This window comes from Rhipicephalus microplus, chromosome 10 (assembly GCF_043290135.1).
Source record: "Rhipicephalus microplus isolate Deutch F79 chromosome 10, USDA_Rmic, whole genome shotgun sequence".
NCBI lineage: Eukaryota > Metazoa > Arthropoda > Arachnida > Ixodida > Ixodidae > Rhipicephalus > Rhipicephalus microplus.
In genome coordinates, this window is record NC_134709.1 from 88915078 (window position 1) to 88941199 (window position 26122).

At 49.0% G+C, this 26122-nt stretch overlaps 1 long non-coding RNA gene across 1 annotated transcript; it reads right to left on the reverse strand.

Moving 5' to 3' along the window:
* On the reverse strand, window positions 1-25678 carry LOC142774472 (uncharacterized). The gene is made up of 2 exons (XR_012886413.1): window positions 25535-25678; window positions 1-272 (listed from the first exon to the last, which is right to left on the reverse strand). It is a non-coding gene; the product is annotated as an uncharacterized LOC142774472 (long non-coding RNA).
* Between the last annotated feature and the right edge of the window lie 444 nt (window positions 25679-26122).

Genomic DNA, 26122 nt, shown 5'->3' on the forward strand with positions numbered 1-26122 from the left:
ATGATTCCCTTTAGTTGGATATGGTGTAATTTTTCTTTGTTCCTTGTTTTTTTAAAGACCTGAGAAAGAGAGGCTGTTGTCAATTGGAAACATTCCACTGATGACCTTGACACCAGCTCGGCCCGAACATCTCTAGTCGTGGTAAAGCATCGTCGGAATGCGGGGCTTCTTTTCGCATCTGGACGCAGCTTCGTTGCAGCGAAGGCCTTCTTTGCATTCGCCCCACTTTCGTACGCCGTACTGTGCGAAGGAAACGCACACTTCTCCCTCGTCTGAAACAAAACAAAGTTTCGTTTTAGCCATAAATGCGTTGATATGCCCATGCATATAAATTATTAAGTAATCATCAACGTACTTACTTGTTACTTATTAATTCTCTCCGCAAAACTTATTGCCAGTGCAGGGAAGACGAGCGCGTAAAAAAATCATGAAGTTCTCATCACACAAGGTAATATTTGAGGTTGTCCAAATATTCTAAATTTAGAATGCGATTTTCGAAAAAATATGGCAGGCCTGCAGCCCTGCGCGCCACGCGCAGCGCAGACACAGCTCAAGCTGGAAAAGTGGTCTTTCACAGTCTCTTGTTAACACTCTTTGGGTAACTGCTACAAACGCACTTGCCGGGTACCCACACTACCATGAGTCATCTTATAACTTTTGTGTAGTCTAGAGGGATTCACTGTGCCATCCTTCGTCAATCTTTGTAGAAGCGTGGCACCCGCTACCTTGTGTATTTTGTGTATTTTTATGCTGTTGCAGACGACAATGAAAAATTATGTCTGAAGATTTAGTAATGGGTTGCCGAACTTGAAGACCAACTCGTAACGCAATTCACAATGTTTGACGCCTTGTTGTTCCTTGGGTGTTCCAAAACGCTTTATGACGCAGACTAACGCGATTCCTTTCCCGTCATCAAGCCTGCCTATATAGGGTCAGTTTGCGGTGAACTTTGAAGGACCACCAATAAAGGAAAATGGCAGCATATCCACGGAGTGCATGATGGAGAGTGGGGCGAAGCATCCGTCTGTCCACTCGTTCTTGCATTCGTCCGTCCATGCGTTCGTCTGTGTGACCATCCGTGCGTATATTCGCCCGTCCGTGCGTGCGTCTGTTCATGTGTCCGCACGTCCATGTGTGCGTCCATAGCTGCGTTTGTCCATGAATCCGCCCCTGCGTTCGTCCATGCGTCCATCCGTCCGTGCAGCCATCCGTGAGTCCGTCCATGCATCTGTCTGTGTGTCCGTTCGTCCATTTATTCAACACTCCAAGTACTACCATCTCCCATCTTTTCATCATATATTCCACATATGCACTGCCATACAGCGGACATTCCAAGGTATAAACGAGAGGTGGCACACGCACACTTTCTTACGGCTTGCGCTCGTGTCTACTTCCCACCGTTAATCACCTCCAGTTCATGGTATATACTAGTTCACTGTATTAATGGCACTGCGGCCCAACGCTCGCTAAACCTTTCTAAAACCAAGGAGGTTATGCCCCGCGAGTATAACATAGCAACCCTTTCTTGTCAGATAGTGCTCAATGTACATGCCAAAGGCTGCTAAGGGGGAATGAGAGACAGGAGAATTCATCTTTTGGTTAACGCGCACACTGCGAATTTTTTATCGTTCAACAACGCACACAATAAATCTCTCACCGGCACCACCTTGTAGGTCAAAATGTAAGACAGGTTACACACTGCGACTACGACTACGAGGGACAAACGGGTGCCGCTATAAGGAGCTTCGCCCCTAAAAAGCCGCCAGGCCTGCGCTGAACGCGCTGCACTGTCAGAACAAAAGCTGTAAGATTGGTCCTTAAGAGCTTTTTTTAACACTGTTTTGGTAGCTGCTGCAAGCATACCTTCAGGGTACCCACTACACTTTTAGAAAAAATGTAGTACTTACAAAGCTCGGTTTACGAAGTACTTGTCACATATGCTACTAACTGGTTAGTAAGTAAAAACATTTTGATATATCACTGAGTAATTGCGCACATCATGTCACAAAGGCGAACACCATAAATACACAGGTCCATGCGAGAAGTACGCCTGCTAAGCGGTTCCAGGAGTATTTATAGCCCTAGCTTCTGAGAATGCAGTTGGTGCTGGTGGGCGGCTATGCTGTATGTTGTATAATTTAAGTTAGGCGCCTTTATTGATAAAACGTACAGTTTTTTGTTTCAGATGAGTGAGGTAAAGTAGTGTAGGACATTTAATCAAGCATATTACGAAAACCAATTAGTTATGTCTATTTTGCATATTACCACGTCAACAAGGCCTAATATACAAGACTTAAGATTAAGTAGTAAGCTTACATACATTGCCTCAACGAACTTGAATGCATCTCCGTGCTACTAAATAAGTTGTTAGATGCTCGTAGCAATAACCTCCTAGGTATGTTCAACAGGCTCATTAAATACGTGCATGACGAAAAGTTACTAACAGTGCGCAAAATTTAGTAACCGTTGTAACCTTCAGGCGTTTGCTAACGTGGGTAGTAGAATGGTTGTAAAAAAGTTAGTAATGGCCCAAAAAGATTAGTAACAGCTGCTGTTACTAACATTTCGCTCGTGGTTACAAGCTCTTTACAAACTTTTCTTTAGGAATGTACGCCATTAGTCATTGTGTAGTAGGCAGGCATTCACTATGCCATCCTTCGTCATTCTTCGGAGAAGCGTGGTTCCTGCTGCATACTTCCAAGGAGCTTTGTGCAATTTTTTTCGTGTGCTGTGGCTGACGACGATGAAGAGTTATGCCAGAAGCTTTTGTACCCACAGTCCCCCACATTGAGCGTGCGCCACCATTAATAGGTGAAAACAATCAAGCTTTTGTAAAAGGTTGGACCATTCGACGACCCACTAGTTGCGCAATTCGCATTACCTGACAGCTGATTGTTCCTCTGCTGTTCTACCAGGGCCGTACCCAGGAATTTTTTTCTGGGTACGGCCCTGGGTACGGAATTTTTATACTGGCTTATTTTCGTGAATAAAACAAGTACATCGCTTACGTGTAATAATTCGATGGTACTTTTCACTTATTTGTACCAAAATAAAGAAATTGGTACGTCCACCTCAAATTCTGGTTAAAGCAAGAAATAAGTTTGAACAATAGCACCTCCAAAGCTGCGGACACCACGACTGACGGCTCCTGATGAAGTAACACAATGTAACCGCGGTACAAAAACGGTATGTATGTGTTACAAGCTGCCACTCTAGCGTCGAGAGCGCGGAGGCGGCGACGGGAATGGCAGCAGGTTAGGTCGTTCCGTACGTAAGCAGAGACAGTCAAGAGATCAGAGACGTATGTGGGGAAAAACAAAACTCTAGTGATATTGCAGCACTGAAGAGGAATCTAGGAATATTGCAGAGGAATCTAGTACAACACTTAATACCAACTAACAAAATACATATAAAATCAATAATTCAGCTTACAAGAGAGAAGTATTACAAACTACACAAAACTAACTAACAATAAATAAACAGATGAGAAAGTCTGAAGGTATGAACACGTGAAGGGATACCTGTGATGACCAGCAGCATTGAGTCCACGACGATCGGATGCGAGAAGTCAGAGAGAGTTCTGGCACAACTGCGATGTCGGCGGTGTTGCAGCGCTGGTGTTTCCGGGAGGCTAGTGCGTGAAGCCGATCGCGGGCAGGTTGAGCCTACTCGAGATTCAAGTACCGATGCCTACGTTACAGGCGTTAATTTCGCGTCACAACTAGACGAATGGCTAAGTTTAGGTGGCCAGCCGACACGGAACCACAACCACTTAAGGCATACTTCTTGATCTCCTTCTACACCATGTTGGTCAGCAACTAGACTGCTTAGCAAGGCGAAATCCTGCTCTTGAATCGACCTCCGTGTCCCCTGATTCTCGTCCTGGGAGAAAAGAGGCCTCTACATGGGTCCAATCATGCACGTTTCATTGTTAGAAACTCCACCCTAAAAATATATTGACCACGTCCCTTTTTAATTAGGAGAGGGTCCTCAACTGAGCGAGAGTGACAACCTGTTGGGGTTCTCTCATACGGCTTGTCCACAAGCAGTTTTGCCCGTGGGAATGGTCAGTTTCCTTGGTTTCAGCCAGTGCGTCTTGCAGTCTACAGCTAGTTCGGGGTGCATCGCGGCCTTTGACGACTCTGCCGACGCCGCCGTAGGTACAAAGGATCAAACATCGGCGACTAACGTTTGAAGAAGAACACGCCATTCAGTACTTCCCTGCAATAAAGGCCAGTCTTTTAATGAGCGAATGGTTCCGCCGGTCAGCGGGGGAGTGCGGCGCCCGTTAATTTCCCGTTACGCCGGGTCGCAAAAATGGCAGTCCGTGACAGCATGTATGCAAGCAATCAAACAAGTCACCCGACATTCCGATCTTCTTGTTACCGTTCACACATTCTGCTTGCTGGATAATTTCCTCGTAATTGCAAAAGAATAGAAGGGTTGAAGCTTGGGCTAGCTGGGTTTAGCTTTTAATCGACTCTTCAAACAAAGAGGGAAGTTTAAACGAGGAAGATTTTCTTTCTCGGCAACTTGCGAAATTCTGTGAGGACTTGTTCTGGGGTCACTTGAAGTTCTCGATGGATGCTGAGCAGTGCTAGTCCGGTCAATCTGTCATGGTTCATATGATTTCGAAGGTAGCTCTTCAGCCTTCTCAGTGTGGAAAAAGTCCGTTCCGGGGTCGACGTCGACACGGGTAAAGTCGCCAGGATAGAAAGTAGGCTGTGGATGTTCGGAAAAAAGTCGCGGTTGCGCATCTCTAAGGCCTGTAGAGCACAAGCTGGGCAATTCTTTTCTTCGATCTGGCAGCATTTGTTCACCCACAGTGTGAACTCTGCTTCGATGACATTAGCCGAAGGAATGTCACCAAGGTAAAACTGCACTGCACCATCAATATCAGAAAGGCTAGTCGATGCGCAGAATTTCGGCAGCAGCAAGTTAAGGCCAACCACGACCTTCTTATGGGCATCGAACCGGTCTCTTAATTGATTTTCGAAGTCAGCCAGCAAAGGCAAATACACATTCCTCCGGTAGTACTCTTCGGGAGTAGCAGAAGGTACGTTGCTTCCTTGCATCTGCCTTCCAGTGATGCGAGGTAGGGCAATCTCAACATTTGTGATCTTCAGCAAAGAGAGCGACTTCAGAAAAATTTTATTAAATTCCGTTTCCGCACTAGTCCTTTTTGTGGAAAGAATGTCTATAACGTTTTTTTACGTGATCGAACGCTTGAGCCAAGTCACAGTCAATATTTGAAGAAACTTGCAAAGTGGCAGTGTCAAAGAGAAGAGGTCGCTACAAATCTGAAGCGAAACGACAAACTCGGGCTTCGTAATGGCATTGAGCAGTTGAGAAGCTTTGATGAAGTATCAGATGACGCGGCCTCTTCTTCCAAATATTCGAGGAATTGTACATTAGGCACGTACAGTTCAAGTAAACACTGAAGTGCATCGTGACTCTCTACCCACCTTGTTTGGCGAAAAGAGGGAACTGATTTTCTTTTTTCTTGTGTTAAATCTTTTACTTTGTCTCGCAGTTGGTTCGTCTTCTGTGGCGAAGCTCTCACAAACGTACAGGTTGAGGATACAGTTCCCAAACAGTTGCTGATGCTGGGGAGTTTGCATGCGTGAAGCAGAGCAAGGTTCAACGAGTGGGCGCTACAATGCACGTACAACGCTTTGGGCGCTGTTTGACGAATGAAGGCTTGAACACCGTTAAAGTGGCCACTCATTGATGCCGCGCCGTCGTATCCTTGCCCGCAAAGTAAGTTCAGGTCAAAACCATGACCTATAAGGCTGTTCAGGATTGTGCTCGCCAGCGCTTTGCCAGTGAGATCGTACACGGGAACGAAATCTACAAAATCTTCTTTAAGAATGGGCACTCCCGACGTGTCGTGTCCAACGTACCTTACACATAAGGAAATGTGGGTGGTGTGAGATATATCAGTGGCCTCGTCAGCTAGAACTGAAAAACACGAACCTGAGTTGACGTTTTCCACTATCTTTCTTTGCATAATTTTACCACAGAGGGTGATCAACTCATTTTGATTTTTTGGGCTCGTGTACAGTGCATTCGCCGGAGATGTTTCCATGTGAGCTCTCAAAACGGCATCTCCACATTTTGCTCTCATCCTAAGCAGTGCGCGGAAATTTCCATTATTTTGAATGGCAGCACTTCAGACATAATTATCGGACCAGAGTCGTCTGTGCCGCGAAGCGGTACTTCTTGCCTGCCACAGAAAAGGATTGTTTATATTATTGGCAGCAAAGTCTTGCGGTTTTCTTCCGCCTGCTTTTTAAGGCCGTGGTCAAGTTGTGTTAGGATGTCATGCTGTGAGCGTTACCGGACTGCTAAAAAGTTCTCCGATAGCGTTGTTGACAGGCGTGATAACTGCTGGATGCGTGGCTCTTAAAGGCGTCCATGGCTTTCTTGTAATTGGTGAACCTCTTAGTTACAAAACAGCCCGAGCGCTGATGCTCCCCTTTTCCTGCACACTCGCTTGCGAAAACTACGCAATATTTGCATAATGCTCCTTGAAGCTTCTCTGAATAAACAAGCCATGGGTAACGATCTACCCAGTGAGGTTGGAACTTCAGATTCCTTTTCCCTGTGGCTGGATAATCATAGTTAGCCGGAGGGGTCCACGGATTGAGCAGCAGCTTCTCCGTCGTCTCTGGATCATTTACATCATTGCTTTTTGAGAAGAACAGTCCCAAGTCGAAAATATTCGCACTCGTCGCACAGAGGGGAGGTGAACCAGAATGTGTAGGTGCCATGCCACTCACCCTCCTTGGGCATTGCCCAGTGGTAAAGGCGTCACTTTGCCCAGCGTTGACTGTGGAACAAAGATCACTTGGAGTTGCACTGCGGCCACCATTATTTCCAGGCGGCGCATGGGTGTCCTGCTTGTGTTCGTTCTCAGGTGATTCATATAAACCGGTGCATTCTCCTGAGTCACTACAAAAGTTCGGACGCGCTTGGCTTTCCACCAGTGCTGAGGAGCGCGAAGTTTTATCCTTCGAAGGAGGCGGTTCTTCTCCGTCCGCTTCATCGGTTCGAACTTTCTTGAAGTAATACGCAAGACTCCTTTGCTACGTTGTTGCAGAGTGTCTTTTCATTTTGCTGCCGCAATCCTGTGCACGCACACAGAAGTGGCCAGTGGCTCCAAAAAGACGTTTGTGACTGCTTCGACTGCCTGGCGCGAATGGCGGGTGATGTTTCCTTCCTCTCTTATCCACTTTACAGTGGCTAGAATGTGCAAGTGTGATGAACGCGCCGGCTCCCGCGTGGCGCATGTGTTTTCTGAACGCCGCTACAGCTGGTGTGCATGCAGGCCCATTATTGTACTCCAGCAGCAGCAAACTAGATTAACGCTACCTGAAGACCTTTTCACAGAAGACTCCATGGGCACTGCATACTCCCCTTAATATACGTGAACCCCCAAGAATGCACTGCCGAGACATTTGCACTCCCGTGGTACATTCCAGAAAGAAGGTGTTGCTCCGTTCCGGTGAAAAAGTCACCTTTTCACAGATGGCTCTCTGGGCGCCTGCATATTTCTCTCTGGGCTGCGCTAATTAAATAGCGGTGACCCCCCAAAAATGCACTTTGTAGGCTCTGACGTCAGCCTCTGTACTCTCGCGCGCAGCCTAGCTTGGCAGCGCTTTTTTTTTCTCCTGTGAAAGTTGACCGCTGGTGCCGGATTGTGTGCCGGCTGTATCCTCGCTTTGTGCGCTTCGTAGGGATGCGCATATACCTTCTGTGTACAGAAGAGGTAGATTTTCTTGCGTGTGGTTGAGGTTGTTCGAAGTTGCTCGGATATGCCAGTCTTTCAGTAGATGTCATTTTCGATGATTCCTTTCGGTGGCGAGGACTACAGTTTGAGAAAAGTTTGCCCTGCAGCCTGCGTCCTCGGAGTGCGCCGCTCAGTTTTTCCGCTTAGGGGTTTCGTTCCCTGGCAAATTTGCGCACGTCGTGTTGGTGTTGCCATTGCTGTCGAACTGTTTACCTTCACAGAAGTAGACGCGCTTTTCGTAGGAACCCAAAGCCGACACGTGCGCTCCAAACAGACAGATAACTTCTCCAGCGGCAATGCACAAGGAAAGCATCTGGAATCAATAAAGGAGCTGCTACGGTGTGAAAGACGAAAAAAAAAAGACTCGAAGGAACGCGAGGGCGAAGTGCAAAGCTGTACAAATAGGGCAGGTGCGCGTGCGGGGGAGGGAGCGCTGAGGTGTTCGGGTAAAAGGATGTCACAGAACGAGCGCTCAAAAGGGGCGCGCCGCCAAAGTCTTGTGATGAAGCGCCAGAGTGACGCCGCGAGGTCAACGATAAAAAAAGGAAAATGAAAACAAACATCCAAAGACCCCCGGGCGCGTGCCTCTCCCCTCGTAAGCGTGGCTTCGCCGACGAACCTCCTCACGCCACGTCGGCGGCCGAGCAAGCACTCGAAATTTCTCGATGGAAAGAGGCGTGGCGATGCCGGGTTAAGTCATCCGTCGCGGACGGCCCTCGTGTCGTCTCGACCTTTCCCCCAGCCTTCGCTGCGCATCGCGCCGACGAAATGATGAGAACTCTCTGGAATCTCACGTGGAAGGTATTTAATCGAGCAGCCGAGACGAGAGATCAGGAGAAGACGGAAGTAAGCGCCAGAGCGCGTAGGGATTCCGCCGTGCAGTCGGCGAAGGTTTTGTCCGTAGCGACGAAGCAGGAAAAGAAGAGGATTTCCACCTGAGGGGTGAAGGCTCGAGCTACAGGCAGGAGCGTGTGTCTACCGCTATCGAGCGAGGACGTGTGGCAACAGCTGCGTGTGTGAAGCCGACGTGTTACCGGCGAAGAAGTTTGCAGCATGGAGATAGGCCAATTGAAGACGCGAGGTTTCCTGGAAGAGAAACTTCGGCGAGGTTTCCTGGAAGAGAAACTTCAGGGGCAGCCAAACGACAACAACGCTGGACTTTGAGTGAGTGATTCTAGGAAGAGTATCATCCAGACTTTTGTTCCAAGAACTTTGGATTGAATAGGTTTTCTATCTCTTTAGTCTTTAAGAGTCTTGGTTGTTCAATTCATGCGACTGCATTGTAGTGCGTATTGTTGTCTGTGTCCGTTGTTTCGAGTGTGGCTGATTGTACTGTGTAGTACGTTGTTTTGTTTGATTGGTGACATATTGTTTGCAACTATTGTGGAGTGTGCATTCTTGTGTATTGTTTTCGATCTGTCATTATTGAGAATATAATTTTGTTTGTTTATCAACTCTCGGCTCTGACTTGTTCTTTGGGCCACAGCCGGCGTCCACTGGCGCGCCAAAAAGGACCACTTCTAAATTGTCGACGCTTTCGTGGTGCCGTTCGGGGGGCCGACACTTCGGCCCTTGGAATTAGCCCGGCGATCGCCTCCCTAATTAACGGGACCTGTGACAATTATTCTGGCGTCCGCGACTAGGACCTTTTGGTGCACAGTGTGATCAAAGTAGTGAGAAAGAGCCTCGAGTTGTTGATATTGCTATCGGAACGATTTTGTGTGTTGTTCAGTGTTCTCGTTACCGAGTGCAGGGGAGCGTTCTGATAGACTGATTTAGGCAGATACTTTTTGCACGCGGCAAGGTTTTATTGGGGAGACACGATGGATCTCGAAATGTTAGTCACTCTTGGTGTGAAGATGTGGCTTTCTGGCGCCGAACTATGGAAGTGGGTAAGCCAGAAGGAGAAAGAGGCGTTGGAACGAGAGAGGTTGGCAGCTGAAAGGGCCAAGGAAGAAAAAGCAGCTGAGGTAGAACGAGAGAGGTTGACAGCTGAGAGGGCCAAGGAAGAAAAAGCAGAAGAGTTGGAGAGGGAAAGGCTGGCCACTGAAATGGCGAGAGAAGAAAGAGAGGCAAAGAAGCGACAGCTGAGAGAAGAAAGAGAGCAGAAATTGAAGTTGGAGCTGGAGAGAGAAAGACTGGCAGCTGAGAGGGCGATAGAAGAAAGAGAGAAAGGGGAACGGCAGCGACAGCACGAGATAGAACTCGAGCGGCTCCGTTTGCAACAGCGAAGTGAAACTCCCGTCCAAGGTATAGTTGAAAGCAGCGATAGGGAAGATCATGGCTTCCGCTTGAACCCAAGCAAGCTGCTCGTAGCGTTTGATGAAAGGAAGGACAACCTTGACGCGTACCTTCACCAATTTGAGACGATTGCAAGGAGCCAGAATTGGGCAGAACATCAATGGGCAACTGCTTTGAGTACCTGCTTGAGCGGTGAAGCGCCCAGTGTGTACGGTAGGCTGACGCCGACCGATGCAGCCAACTATGCAAAGGTGAAAGCTGCTTGGCTGAAGCGATTTAGATTTACTGTGGAAGGATTCCAGGACAGATTTCGGACAGGAAAGCCAGCTGATGGTGAGACGGCGACGCAGTATGCCGCCCGACTTTGCCATTATTTTGACAGATGGATTGAACTTTCAGGGACAGCGCAGGAGTACGATGAACTTAGAGAGCTCCTAATTAGAGAACAATTTCTTACTAGTTGCCACCCAAGCCTGTCGCTGTTGTAGCGGCCGGAAATGTCGGCTGCCGGAGGCAGCGAGAAAGGAGACGTGAAGCAGGTTTGGAGTTGCAGGGCAAGACTGTTTATTTCCACTCCGTGCGAGTGACGAGAGCTCCCCTCGACGAGGGAGAGAATGAGGCACCCCCGCGTTCTTCCACAAGAAAGAGGAAAAGGGGGCCACCGAGCGAGCAGGCGTAGCATGCCGCCGGTCTAATCCCCGGAGCCGGCCCCGACAACACGTTGTTCCCCGAACACGGAGGAGGAGGAGCTGGCGCCGCGAGTAGGCGCGCTGTCGACGGCCGGCTGCAGACGGGATAAAAAAGAATGCGGTGGTGCTTAGCAGCTTCCGCTACAAAGGCTCCCCCCCTAGATTGCGGAGCTTTTAAAGAAGGACAGCAGTTACGGGCTGAATAGTGAAAGGTTACAGTCCAATGGTTAGCACTGAAATCGTACGTGAGAGGCTGCTTGAATGGAAACTTCAATATGAGCAGGCTTGGCGCGGTCAACGGCGACGACTTCTCGTTTCCCCCGCACGTCGATTGCGATGGTTTTGTTAGTACGTCCCAAAACTTTGAATGGGCCATCGTACGGCGGAGTAAGGGGCGGCTTCGTTGCGTCGTGTCGCACGAACACATGGGTAGCAGAGTCCATGTCAGGAAAAGTGAAAACTTTCCTGTTGCGGGCGATGCGAGGTGCTGTTGGCCTGAGTTGCGCGAGCCATGCGCGCAGCTTCTCGATGTGATCGGAGGCTGTTGGGGCGGAAGGTGTCTGGTCGGAGAAGAATTCTCCCGGGAGGCGCACTGTTGAGCCGTAGACCATTTCCGCTGCGCTGAAGCCAAGGTCTTCCTTCACCGTTGAGCGTAGGCCAAGAAGAACGAGCGGGAGCTTCTGCACCCAGTGCTGGCGGTCGAGTTTCGCTGCCAGTGCGGCTTTGAGTTGCCGGTGGAAGCGCTCAACCATTCCGTTGCTGGCGGGGTGGTAGGCGGTTGTATGCTGCAGCTTCGTACCGAGGAGCGTTGAAAGTGCGGAAAAGAGGTTGCTCTGGAATTGCCGTCCCCGGTCAGTTGTTATGCGGGCGGGGCAGCCAAAGCGGGACACCCATGTTTGAATGAAGGCCTGCGCGACGGTCTCAGCTGATATGTCCGCAATTGGTATAGCTTCGGGCCACCGGCTGTACCTGTCGATGCATGTGAGCAGGTACCTAAATCCTTGGCAGGGCGGTAGTGGTCCCACGAGGTCAAGGTGAACGTGGTCAAACCGCGACTCAGGAGTCCGAAATTCCTGTAGTGCAGCCCGATTGTGGCGAGTCACTTTCACTTGCTGACACGTTTCACATGTCCGAGCCCATCGTCGCACGTCCGCGTTGACTCCGGGCCAAACGAAGCATTGCGTTATCAGCCGCTGGGTGGCACGGACACCTGGGTGGCTGATGGAGTGGAAAGTGTTGAATACCACTCGGCGAAAGTTCAGTGGGACAAAAGGTCGTGGTGCTGCCTGGGAGGTATCGCAGGTTATCGTGCTCTGGACGTAGGGAAGTGCAACCTCCGAGAGCACGAGTGAAGATCCCCCTCCCTTCAGTCTTGTCAACTCGGGGTCGTCCCGCTGAGCTGCGGCCATAGCTTCGAAGTCCAGGACTTCTGTGCTGGAAGCATTGACGCGAGACAAGGCGTCAGCTGCTTCGTTTTCGACCCCGGGAACGTGGCGGATGTCTGTAGAAAACTCGGAGATGAATGAGAGCTGACGGATCTCTCGTTCTGAGTAGGAGGAACTGTTGTTTTTGAATACGTAGGTGAGGGGCTTGTGGTCTGTCAAGATGTAGAACTCACGGCCTTCGAGGAAGTAGCGGAAATGCTTAATGGAACAATATATTGCGAGCATCTCCCTTCCAAAAGTGCTGTACCGTGCTTCTGCAGGCTTCAGACGTTTCGAAAAGAAGCCCAGTGGCTTCCACTGGGCGCCCTCCTGTTGCTGCAGCACTGCTCCGACCGATGTGGAGGAAGCGTCCACCATGAGGCGTGTAGGAGCTTCAGGCCGTGGATGAATGAGAAGGGTAGCCGCGGCTAGCTCGTCCTTAGCTTTCTGGAAAGCGTTCTGGTGTTCGTCAGACCAACAAAATTCTGGTGCCTTTTGGTCGTCTCGGCGCAGCAGGTCGGTCAATGGCTGGAGCACTCGAGCACAAGACGGAATGAAGCGCCGGTGGAAGTTTAAGAGCCCGAGGAACTCCCTCAGCTTGCGAAAAGATGTTGGAGCTGGAAACTTCTTGACGGATTCCACCCTCGATTCCAATGGCATAATGCCTTCAGCAGTGATGTGGTGGCCGAGGAAGTTGAGCGCCTCTACTCCAAACACGCACTTTTGAGGTTTCAACACCAGACCGTGCTCATCCAAACGCTGAAAGAGCTGGCGGAGGTGCTCTTCGTGCTCCGCAGGCGTTCTGCTGGCCACCAAAATGTCATCCAGGTAGACAAAGATGAAAGGAAGACCCCGGGTGACCTCATCCATGAACCTTTGAAAGGTCTGTAGCGGCATACCACCAAATCCCCGTCGAACCGCAGGACATACCAAAAACAGCCATAACAACTCCGTTCGGCCTGTTTGAGTTTGTCCGCATGCCCTACGGCTTGAAAAATGCCGCACCGGCCGCTACACTGTACTTGAAAGAGAGGAGAGCTAAGTCACTTGAAGACATGCTTGAATTAGCGGATCAATTCTTGGAAGCGCAAGCTGGCACTAATTTGGCCAAAGTCAAGAAGGAGTGTCCCGAAGGTTCCAAAAATTCGGCACCCGAAAAAAAGAAGCGTGCACCGGAGAGTGTTCCGCGATGTTTTCTGTGTAACCGAGTGGGTCATCGCACTAGCAACTGTCGAACTAACTTTATGAGTCCCACGGTCGTAAAATGTTTCAAGCGTGGTCAGACTGGGCACAAAGCAGACGCATGTCGAAACGGAGCGAGTCGAACTCACCAGGTATCCTGTGTGCTAACAGCACCGAAATTCGATGATAATGCCATCACCGACGGATTTGCAGAATTGAAAAATGGGGAGAAAATCCCTATTGTGGGTGTTCTAATGACAAAACAGCAAACAGGTGCTACGAAGGGAATACCAACGCTGCCTGGAAAAGTTGCGGGCAAAAAGGTTATGGTTTTAAGAGATACCGGTAGCTCTACTGTTATCGTGCGAAAAAATTTGGTGCGTAAAAGTGAGTTAGCAGGCAAAACGAAACCAGTTTGCCTAATTGACCATCCGGTTCGGATGCTTCCCGAAGCAGAAATTGAGGTTGAAACCCAATACTTCAGCGGGAAGGTTACTGCTTTATGCATGACGACCCCCCCTGTACGACCTCGTTATCGGAAACATCGACGGGGCGCGAGGGTCGAATGATCCAGAACGTTTGGGGGAAGACCCGAAGATAGAGCCCTCGCGAACCCAGCGACCGCGAGATACAGTGGAGGAGCATCCCGTGACGGAATTCACTCGAGCCCAAGGTGAAGCCGTGGCGCAAGAGACAGCGAATGAGAAGATGATCGTGTTGAATGAGTTCACGGGCTGGGCAGCTGGACGTACGTCGGCACGACCTCAACCGACAGACAGTGTAAAGGTGACGGAGTCGGCCAGCCAGGCCCAATGTCGTGACATGAACAAGCGGGTGACAGGATCGGTTGAGCGTTATCACCCGTTCACAGTGTCAGAAGTGACAACGATGGCTGAGACGCCGCCTCAGACCCCGTCGTTGGAAAGGGCTCGCCGAAAAAGAACGAGGAAAAACAAGAAGAGATCGAGCGAGCACCGCAAGAAAGGACGCAAGCGCAGCTCGAAATACACAGGATAGGTGCTGAGGTGGAATCGGAATGTGTTTGGCCGGGCTGAGTGACATGTGTTGTGTTAATGTTCTTGTTATCCTGTGTCGCAAGTGTATGTCGAGCGAGTAAAAATGTTTGCTATGGTGATGTGATGTATAGTAATGATGTGAGTATAGTGGTTGTTGTAATGAGAGAACTTTGTACATTTGTATTGTCTGAAATATGTGATGGAGGGTTGTACTCATGTAGCGGTGGTTATATTTCATGTGTTGTGAGATTGAATTGCAATGTACATTTGTATTGAGTGATCTACTGTGAATGTGAAGTGTCAGTAGCGACGGAGTGTGTTACAGTCTGTTAGAGTGTGCGGTGACTGTTCGAGCTCGTTGTGTGGTTTCGAATATTATGATATAATATTCTTAAAGTGGGGGGCAGTGTCGCAGAACGAGTGCTCAAAAGCGGCGCGCTGCCATAGTCTTGTGATGAAGCGCCAGAGTGATGCCGCGAGGTCAACGATAAAAAAAAGGAAAATGAAAACAAACATCCAAAGACCCCCGGGCGCGCGCCTCTCCCCTCGGAAGCGTGGCTTCGCCGACGAACTTCCTCACCCCACATCGGCGGCCGAGCAAGCACTCAAAATTTCTCGATGGAAAGAGGCGTGGCGATGCCGGGTTAAGTCATCCGTCGCGGACGGCCCTCGTGTCGTCTCGACCTTTCCCCCAGCCTTCGCTGCGCATCGCACCGACGTAATGATGAGAACATTCTGGAATCTCACGTGGAAGGTATTTAATCGAGCAGCCGAGACGAGAGATCAGGAGAAGACGGAAGTAAGCGCCAGAGCGCGTAGGGATTCCGCCGTGCAGTCGGCGAAGGTTTTGTCCGTAGCGACGAAGCAGGAAAAGAAGAGGATTTCCACCTGAGGGGTGAAGGCTCGAGCTACAGGCAGGAGCGTGTGGCTACCGCTATCGAGCGAAGACGCGTGGCAACAGCAACGTGTGTGAAGCCGACGTGTTTCCAGCGAAGAAGTTTGAAGCTTGGAGAGAGGCCAATTGAAGACGCGAGGTTTCCTGGAAGAAAAACTTCGGCGAGGTTTCCTGGAAGAGAAACTTCAGGGGCAGCGGAATGACAACAACGCTGGACTTTGAGTGAGTGATTCTCGGAAGAGTATCATCCAGACTTTTGTTCCAAGAACTTTGGACTGAATAGATTTTCTATCTCTTTAGTCTTTAAGTGTCTTGGTTGTTCAATGCATGCGACTTCATTGTAGTGCGTATTGTTGTCTGTGTCCGTTGTTTCGAGTGTGAGCTGATTGTACTGTGTAGTACGTTGTTTGATTGGTGACATATTGTATGCAACTATTGTGGAGTGTGCATTCTTGTGTATTGTCTTCAAGCTGCCATTATTGAGAATATAATTTTGTTTGTTTATCAACTCTCGGCTCTGACTTGTTCTTTGAGCCACAGCCGGCGTCCGCTGGCGTGCCAAAAAGGACCACTTCTAAATTGTCCACGCTTTCCTGGTGCGGTTCGGGGGGCCGACACTTCGGCCCTTGGAATTAGTGCGGCGATCGCCTCCCTAATTAACGGGACCTGCGACAAAGGGTAGGTTTGAAGAAAGGAAGAAGAGGGAAGCAATGCCAGGAAAGTTGCAGTGTAACTTTGGCAGCTGGTGGCCGCTGTGAAGGCGTGTAAATATTTTAGTATCACCCGAAAAGTTAAAGCATCAAAAATATTTTGAAAGGGGGGTCAGAACCCCCTCAACCCTCCCTAGTTACGGGCCTGTGTTCTACAACGGTTTATTACTCATATTGACTCGATTTTTTTCCTGATATTTTGCCTGCCTAGGTCCAATTTGCATGGATGTTCTAAGCACTGGCGTGGCTGAGTGGTAAAATACTGGGCTGGCACGCAGGTTAGGTTAATTTGGTTTTTTATGGCGCAAAAGCAGCTAAGGCTATGCTGCGCCAGACACAAGACTTTCAGAAATGGACACTTAAAAGATGAGATTTTAAAGCTTATTTAACAGGTTACATTCCTTAAGAAACTTTAGCTAGTCAGGCAGAGGTACTAGAGGGTCATCTCCTAGGAACAAAGCAGGGTGTAAAGGTACGTGTTGTTTGTATAGCTTGCTGAAATGTTTTTGTCTCTGTGTTTCAATGATAGGGCATGTGATTAGGATGTGCATAAGTGTTAACGCTTCTTGGCATTTTGCACACGTTGGTTGTTCTTCCTTTGCGAGTAAGAAGTTGTGCGTCAGGTGTGTGTGTCCAATGCGAAGTCGGCATAATACAACTTCAATAAACCGTTGCTGGTGACGGCAGGTCTTCCATTCCCCGAGTGTAGGTTTCACCAGGTGGAGCTTATTGTTCGTGCTCGTGTCCCATTGCTTTTGCCATTTTGCTAGTAGGGCCAGGCGAATTGTTCTCTGGATATCTTTAAGGGGAATTTTTACTTTTGTTACTGTTTGATGGGCTGCCTGGGAAGCATACTTATCTGCTTTTTCGTTTCCGGGTATCCCAACAAGACTTGGGACCCAGCAGAAACGGATGTAGGCTGCCTGGCTGTTTAAGTATACCATGTTTAGAATGTCGCCTACTATAGGCTCACATTCGGATTTTATATGTAGTGCTTTTAGTGTGCTTAGGGAGTCGGTGTATATGATTGCTTTCTTGTATTTTTCAGCGATGATTTTCCGAACTGCTTCACTCAAGGCATAAGCTTCAGCTGAAAAAATAGAAAAACTTCGAGGAACTTTCATAGAAACTGCGCTTTTTGTCGTCACAATCCCAATACCCACGTGGTCCTCCGTTTTTGAGCCATCTGTGTAAAATTCTTCGTAATCCCTATATTCGTGCTGAAGTGTATAAAATTCTTGGATAATGTGTTCTAGTGGGGTGCTTTTTTTGTTGAAACGGCTTAGTGAAAATTCGCATAGCTGTGACAGGTCAAACCATGGCGGCAATCTTGGTGGTTTAATAGCGACATCTAGTGATTCATCAGGGATGGTATAAAAGTGGCAGTATTCCTCGAAACGCAGGACAAGTGGTTTGATTAGGATCGGTTTGTTGAGGTAGTGTGAGCGCGAGTCACATTTTGCGGCAATTTCATAGCAGATGTGTTCAGGTGACGACCTTATTCTTAAAACATATGACAAGGTTAGTAATGCTCTTCGATCACATAGAGGGGGCTCATTGCATTCTACGTATAGACTTTGCACAGGTGACGTTCTGTAAGCACCACTTGACAGACGAAGGCCGAGGTTGTGTATAGGGTCAAGACGGCGGATGTATGAGTTACGCGCCGAGTCGTAGACTATGCATCTGTAGTCTAAAATGCTGCGTACAAGGGATCGGTAAATACGTATAAGGCAGAGTCGATCGGAACCCCAGTGTTTATGGGAGAGTACTTTCAGCACATTGAGTGCTCTGTTTGCCTTAGTTTTCAGTGCATTTATGTGTGGCAGAAAGCTTAGTTTTCGGTCGAATGTGATTCCTAGAAATTTGTGTTCTTGTTTCACCGGCATGTTGATGTTGTATAGTTTGAGCGCGGGTTTAGGGAACAATCCTCTCTTTGGCGTAATGAGAACAGCTGTGGTGTTTTGGGCTGAAAAGCGGAAACCATTTTGGTCGGCCCATTTCGTAAGGCGATTTATTGTAATTTGGAGTTGCCTTTCGCAGGATGATAGGCTGGAGGCTCGGCATGCAATTTGCAGATCATCAACATAGATGGAGTGCATGACTGTACGGGGTATAGCCCTGTTGATGGAGTTCATTTTCACTATAAACAGGGTGGTGCATTTTCACTATAAACAGGGTAGATTCTTCCGCGAACTCTAAGTTAGCTAGATCTCTGAGAATTCCGTATCTCCAAGTTGTGTCATATGCTTTCTCTAAGTCAAAGAAAACCGAGAGACAGAACTGTTTGTGTAGAAATGCTTGTCGTATTTCTTGTTGCAGCCTGACAATGTGATCAGTGGTGGAACAGCCCTTTATATATCCGCACTGGTGTGCGTCTATTAGGTGCTTCGATTCCAGAGTGAAGGTAAGTCTAATATTTATGATGCTTTCGTAAGTTTTTGCGAGGCAACTTGTTAATGCAATGGGTCTATAGCTACTTGGGGTTGTTGGGGGTTTACCAGGTTTTAGGAATGGTATGACTATCGCTTTTTTCCAATCTTCAGGCATTATGCCAGAGTCCCATATTTTGTTGAAGAATTGGAGAAGTGTCTTCGCGGATGCTTGGGATGGGTGTGCCAACATTGTGTAGTGTATCTGTTCAGACCCTGTGGCCGTTTTTTGACCGGCAGGAAGTACCCTGTTCAATTCATGCAGCGTAAGCGGAAGGTTATAACTTTTGTTTGAGGTACTGCTAGTAGGCAATCTTTGTCTTTCTGCATTTTCTTTATATTTCAGGAATGTATTGGTGTAATTTGCTGAGCTAGATACCTTATAAAAGTGTTCTCCTAATAGGTTGGCCTGGTCTTCTAGTGTTGATTGTGTGTCTGGACTTGTAAGCAGTGGTATTGTGTAGGAGGAGTACTCTCCCTTGAACTTCCTTACCTGGTCCCAGATGTGTTTAGATGTCACTGAACTGTTAATTGATGATATGTATTTTTGCCATGAATCCTTTTCTGCCTGTCTTCGAATAAATCGGGCTCTGGCTTTTTCCTGTTTGAAGTTGATGAGTTTGGCGTAGGTGGGGTATCTTCGTAGAATTCCCCAGGCCTTATTTTGTAGTTCTTTGGCATCAGTACACTCGTTTGTCCACCAAGGGTTGAATTTCTTGCGTACGATGCCTGATGATTGCGGTATTGCTTTTTCTGCTGCTAATATTAAAACTTTGACGAACTCTTCGTTTAGTTCCTCAACAGAAAGCTCCGATGAGAAAACTTCATCGAGCTTAGCGTTTTCTGTGAAAACTGGCCAGTTCGCTAGCTGCAGTTTCCACCGGCGTGGCCTGCTTGTTAAAGTTGGGTAAGATGGTATGAGTTTTATGATGCCGGGTTGATGATCACTGCCATAAGACGTGTTGACGACGTCCCATTTAAAATCATTAAATATACACGATGAACACATGGCGAGATCTAAGCAACTAAAAGTGCGCGAGGTTGGTGAAAAGTAGGTAAAAGCACCGGAATTAAGAAGGCAGATGTCATTCGATAAAATGAAATCTTCCACGGTTTGCCCTCTTGCGTCAGTTTTGTCGCTACCCCAAAGGGTTGAATGAGCATTGAAATCCCCAAATAAGATAAATGGTTTTGGCAACCGTTCCACTAGATTTTCTAGGTTTTTGGTGGTGAAAAGGGTGTGAGGTGGGATATACAGTGAGCAGATGGTGATGGTTTTGTATGGTAGGATGGTGACGGCTACGGCCTCAAAAGATGTGTTTATTTGGACATCTCGCGTAGGAGTGCTGCCCTGCACCACTATGGCTACTCCTCCTGAAAGACGGTTGCAATGTTCGCGGTCCTTTCGGGCAACTTTGAAGACTTTTAGGAAATGGCTGTGTTTTGCACCAAGATTTGTCTCTTGGAGGCAAAAGGCTACTGATGAGAATTTCCTTATGATGTCCTTTGTGTCACCTAAGTTATGAATTGAGCCTCTGCAGTTCCAATGTACGATAAAAGCCATGGCAGAATAAAGTTAAGTAAATATACTTCTGGGGATTGATCGGTATAAAAGATGATAGGTGACAATAATAAGAAATAGAAATACAGAGAAATACAATAACCATTACGGTTATCGCTTTTTCATTGTGGTTACTTGGACTTTGTCCTTGTCCTGTTTGGTACGCTCGAGAGAGCGCTTGTCCTTCGGTGTCGATGACACCGGAGTTTTGTGGTCGATCTCCATTGCCTTGTCTGAGGCGCTGTAAGATCGAGTTTGAGGCGCTGAGAAACTGACTCAGGCCTTGGCATTCTATTGAGTTTAGGGCCCAGGGAGACCGGAGTCTGCGGGCCCTTTGATGTGCATGGAGCAGCTGGCGCTGCTTCTTTTACGGGGGCGGTTTGAGTCACCATGAAACCACTGGTTGTGGTAGCGGTCGACTCCTGAGGTCTTTGTGACGCTGCCTCCGACTGCGTCACATCGGCGTAACTTCTGTGGAAAAGGTACGATAGCCGTATTCGCGCTTCGCTGAATGATATTTTATCTTTGACGGTCAGAGCGATCACTTCTTTTTCTTTTTTCTAACATGGGCATGACCGGGAATACGCTGGGTGTTCCCCGTCACAGTTAACACAGTGGGGTGAGGATGAACAGTTTTCTGATTTGTGGTCGTTTGCGCTGCATTTTGCGCATGTTTCTTTGCGCCTGCAAGAGTGCGAGGCGTGTCCGAATCTCTGACATTTGAAACAGCGTCTGGGGTTGGGAATGTAGGGTCTGACATTTATTTTTAAGTACCCAGCCTTAAGAGAGGTGGGCATTTCACATGTTCCAAAAGTTAGCATTACGTGTTTGGTGGGCAATTCCTGATTATTGCGACGGATTGCAATTATTTGGACTTTGATGACGTTTTGGTCTTGGAAACCTTCGAGGAGCTTTTCGTCACTAAGGCCTAAGATGTCTTCCTCAGATATCACTCCCCTGCTGGTGTTTAGAGAGCGATGGACCGAAACGGTGACAGCTGTTTCTCCAATGCTGGTTAGTTGGGATAGCTTAGGCACTTGGTCTTTTTCGGTTAGCTCCAAAAGGAGGTCACCGCTTGACATTTTGGATGCTTTGTATGTGGGTCCTATTTTTTTTAGGCATTTAGCCACCAAAAATGGGGATAATTTTCTTAGAGGTGTGCTGTCACTGTGGATAATGTGGTACTTCGCGAAAGTAACTTTAGTTTCTTTCGAGCCGTGATAACTTGCTTCGGTGCGGCCTCTCTTGCGAGACCGATCAAGGTCGGCGGATGCTTGTAAAGCCATACAAGTATGAATGTGTTCGGTAACAGCGGCGACCACCCACCACAGAGCCCAACAAGGGGACGTGGTTGGACTTGTTAAAACAAGCCCTCCCGACGCCAGCCGTACGCTGTCACTATAACCCAATGTAATTATCCAAGGTGAGATACCTACACAAGGTTAACCCTTGCCGCCATGAATATCGGAAGTAAACGGAAGAAAGTAGAAGACAGGACAGACAAATAGTAAGAGATAAAGACGAAGATGTAGGGAGAGAGAGATAGGAAAAGGCGGCTGCCGATTTCCCCTGGGTGGGTCAGCCCAGGGGTGCCGTCTACGTGAAGCCTGGGCCAAAAGGGTGTGTTGCATCTGCCGGGGGGCCTTAAAGTTCCAATCACCCAGCGTCAGCTCAACCCCCAGGATCCCCTTTTCCTCGGACACGGCAAAGCCACGCACGGCTAGGCGTGGGAGGGAGTAGAAACTCCCCCGTTAGCTCGGGTCCGTGGTGTCGCTACACACCGAACGCCTACTTGCGCAGGCGCCCCTGCGGGGGCTGGCACGCAGGGCACTCGGGTTGGAATCCCATTTTGCCCTTGGTGCTTTTTTTTGTTTACTGGCCTTTTATTTTACTTATTTTGTGTGATAGTAGCTACAGACACCGGCGGCGGCAGCGACGGTGGCGTGCCCATGACCCGGGTTGTGATCTCGCAACAGCTTTCGCTGTAAAAAAGCACCAGCACGACTCAGTGGTGGAGCATTGGGCTAGCAGCCGGGCCCCCGGGTTCGAATGCCATCATGTCTTTGGTGTTCTCTATAATAACTTTATTTATTTCGCGCAATGGTGGTTACGGACACTGGCGGTGGCGGCAGACAACTACAGTGCTCGTCACACTTGTTGCGATCTCGTAATAGCTTTCACTGTTAATAAAATCACAGATCCCACGTACCATGGGAATCGATGTTATGCTCAGCTCGTGGAGAGAAGGTGCGTGTTGTGTAAAAGTTCTGCTCAACCAAGCGTTATGAAATAACGATGAAAGTATGTACAAATGTCGGACGCACAGACATGTTGAACAGTCACGTATGTTTTACATAATAAGTAGTTGACACTTGCACAACGATGCCAACAGCAACATGAGTACTACGATATGTATCATTGCATGATGTATTGGGTGGCAGCACTGGAGAGTGCTTCGTCGACCAACCTCACTGATGATGATTGATTTGAATGACTGATATGTGAGGTTTTATCGTCCCAAAACCACCATATGATTACGGCACACGCCGTAGTGGAGGGCTGCGGAAATTTCGACCACCTGGGGTTCTTTAACGTGCACCCAAATCTGAGCACACGGGCGTACAACATTTCCGCCTCCATCGGAAATGCAGCCCGCGCAGCCAGGATTCGATCCCGCGACCTGCAGTTCAGCAGCCGAATACCTTATCCACTAGACCACCGCGGTGAGGCAACCTCACTGCAAGGCACTCCAGTATACAATTGACGTTAACCCGACGCAATGCATGTATCATAAGGGGGCGTTCCCATTTGGCCTCGAAGAGAGAGAAAGCAGAGAAACTATCTGGAAACTGACTCGTTTCGCCGCCCAAGCGGCCGGAAAACCACGCCGTGCGGCAGGCGCGCGAAAATTGATACGAGACCGATTTTCCTGCTACGCGAAACTGGATCTGATTTCTGCTTCACGGCCTTGGCTGCGCTAGATCGAACCACGTTATCTAACCAGCCAGCCAGAGATTCAACATTGCGCAAAGGCGTCGGCGGTGGCTCCCATCGGCTCAAATCACAAATCACTCGTGCAGCACGACGAAGCTTCACAACCTCAACGAGCACGCGTACACCGAGAGCTTTATTTGGATTATGATTGCCGAGAACTCTGAAATTAGACAGTGCAGCATCAGCGAGTCGGTATACCACAACGTGTCTCGCGTTTGTGTACAGCCAGCTGAATCCGCCACCGCCGCTGCCGGTGCGTTCACTCGTGTCGTTTCGGCTGGCTTATCTCCAAAAACAACCTTCGAAAAGGTTCGAGCTGTTTCTTTTCATTACTTTGCGTGAATAACTACAATTCGGCGAGAACTTCAGTTCTTAGAAAGCAGGCAAAATTGAATCAATTGTCAAGATATCGACGACAGCGGCGGCGGGATGGCGCTCAACGAATGTGAACGTCTTCGACGTACGTGGTCGTGGTTTTCCGGCCGCTCTGGCGTTTTCGTTTTAAGTGTGAATACACTTTATAAGCGACCCCAAACCATCCACCGCCGTCGGCGGCGTCCGCAGTCTTCTCTCTATCTTTAAAAGAAAGAGGACTTGGCGGGCCGCAGCGCGACGCTCTACCGAATTAGCGACGAACGCGACGCTGATATCGGTGTCAGTAACGCGCCTTATACCCCCTCCCCCTACGCTCGCTCCTCCACTCTCCTCGCTCGCTGCAGCTGCGCGCGCACCCCTCTCTCTTGCGCGCCCGCCTTCTCTCTCAGTCTCTCGTCGAGAGGGGGTCGTGCGATGGATGTCCCGGAGGCAACGCTACCATCAACAACGAATGCAGTACAACCGAATGCCAGCACTGCACCCGTCGTTGGAGGTGACGGTACCGCGGTGGTTTCGCCGACGTTGGAAGAAGAGGCGGCGCTGCGAAGGGCTCGTGAGACCGAACGTAAGCGGGCGAAGCGTGCAGCGGATGCCAAACTGCGTGCTCGCGAGGCTGAGTGCAAGCGGGCGAAGCGTGCACCGGATGCCGAACTGCGCGCTCGCGAGGCCGAGGACAAGCGGGCGAAGCGTGCAGAGGATGCCGAACTTCGCGCTCGAGAGGCCGAGGACAAGCGGGCGAAGCGTGCAGCGGATGGTGAACAGCGCGCTCGCGAGGCCGAGATGAGGCGTCAGCATCGAGCCGCAAACGCGGCCCAAGAAGCGGAACGACAACGCAAGCGTCAGGCGGAGAAGGGCGATGAAGGCCGCCGTCAAGACGCCGCTCGCAATCGTCAACGACGAGTGGACGTTCCCGAAGCCATTCCAGCCAGTAAACGTGCCGTGCGGGAGAGGGTGCGAGCCCTGGACTTTGCTCGTCCGGACGCGTCGTGAAGTGTAAATAAATAATACACCGTATATAATGTATCTGTGTACAAATGCTTCATGACAAACAACACTTACAATTCATTAATTACACTTTAATCATCATAATCAGTAATAAAACTCCCGAGCATTTCCCCGAGGGTGAACATGGTTAAGTGCGAATGCACGGGGTGATGCTATGAGGGGGAGTAAAGTTAAAATCCGTTGTCATTCGCCAGTGAGTTAACGTAAACTCCCCCGTGCGATCAAATTACCATTCCCAGGAACCATTACACCATAAAGGCACCGTAGTGTGATTAATAAATATCATAGTGCGAATTAATAAGTACCCCTCATAGCATCACCCCGTGCATTCGCCCTTAACCATGTTCACCCTCGGGGAAATGCTTGGGAGTTTTTCTCTTCACTTCTCAAGTGTGAACGCGCCCTAAAGGCTCATTCACATCGAACGCGGGGCGGCCAAGGCGGCGAGTTGGCAACGCGTAAAGCGGGCAAAACTCCCTCTCCGGGTGGCAACATCGATCGCTCCCCGACCAATCGTTTACCGCCCGTCGAAGCTCGCCGCTTTGCCACAGCCAATCAGAAAGCCACGCTCTGGAGAAGCATTGTCACGTGATTGTGACACGTTCGCAAAAACGCGAGATGCATGCTTCTTCTGCCACGCGGCCCGACGAAGGAGGCCTGCAGTCTCAACCAACGTTTATAGATACTTTTTTTCTATATATAAACGTTAAACGTTGGTCTGGAGAGGTTCAGCAATTCGCCACCTCACCGCTTCAAAAAGCCCGCTTGGTCGCTTTGCCACGCCGCCTTCGGTGCGAGTGAGCCTTACCAGTAACTATGTAATGTTCATAAAATTAGATAGTCAGTACTGCAACCCCAACTAACGTTTCACGTACATTAGTACTGCCTCAGATCTCTTTTCCAAAGCCTTTCCGAGGCCCATCATAGCTGTGTGGTAGAATACTTGGTTGCTGCGCGGAATGTTTGGGTTTGATTCCTGCTAGGACACAGGTACTTATTCTATGCATATACCGGGACGACGCTGCCGATGTGAACTTCCTCTATAGGGCTCTCTCATTTAAGTCACCAAACTCTGTTTTCCCCGTTCCTGGGGAAAAATAACTGTCAATCACCAGTAGCGCATACCCGCATACTATGGCCCAGTGTTACTTGGTTATGCACCACACATCACCATTACAATACTCGGTAAAATTTTTGCGCTGTCTAGCACGTGCTCACCGAGCTGCATGACGCACGCCTCACAGCATCCACAGTCACTGGCATTGGCCTCCACCTTTCCGTTACATTCGCTGGCGCTAATTTTCTTACACGTCACCGTTGAGCAGAAGTTCTCAGAGCATCGCTTCACCGCCGGCGATGGGAACGTCCTTTGCAGTGAAGCGGCAAATGCAATAACGACGATCGAGTTGATCCAGTCCATGCTCTGAAAATATGGCGAGAGAATTGGGAGAAGTTAAAAACAGGCAGTTAAAGTGTGCACGGCATTCGTTACACGCGGTGGAGCTCTCACAACGTAGAGAAACGGTGAGTTTCCGAGGAAATCTTCGATAGGCACACTTCTCTTCGTAGTACTTGCACCGTCGTGTTTATTAGTACAGCTAAGCCACAACATCAAGCACTATACTTTTTCGAATACAGGGCAACTTTTTTTTTTCATGTCAGACGTACAAGGGCGGGGCCAGCGGAGGACACAGGGGCGTGGAAGCCCCCACAAGATTTCTGTCTGCGCCCCCCCCCCCAGGAGAAAACTTAATTCAAACATAACGCAGTTGTGAAGTTGTGACATGTGTATTACACTTTCTGCGC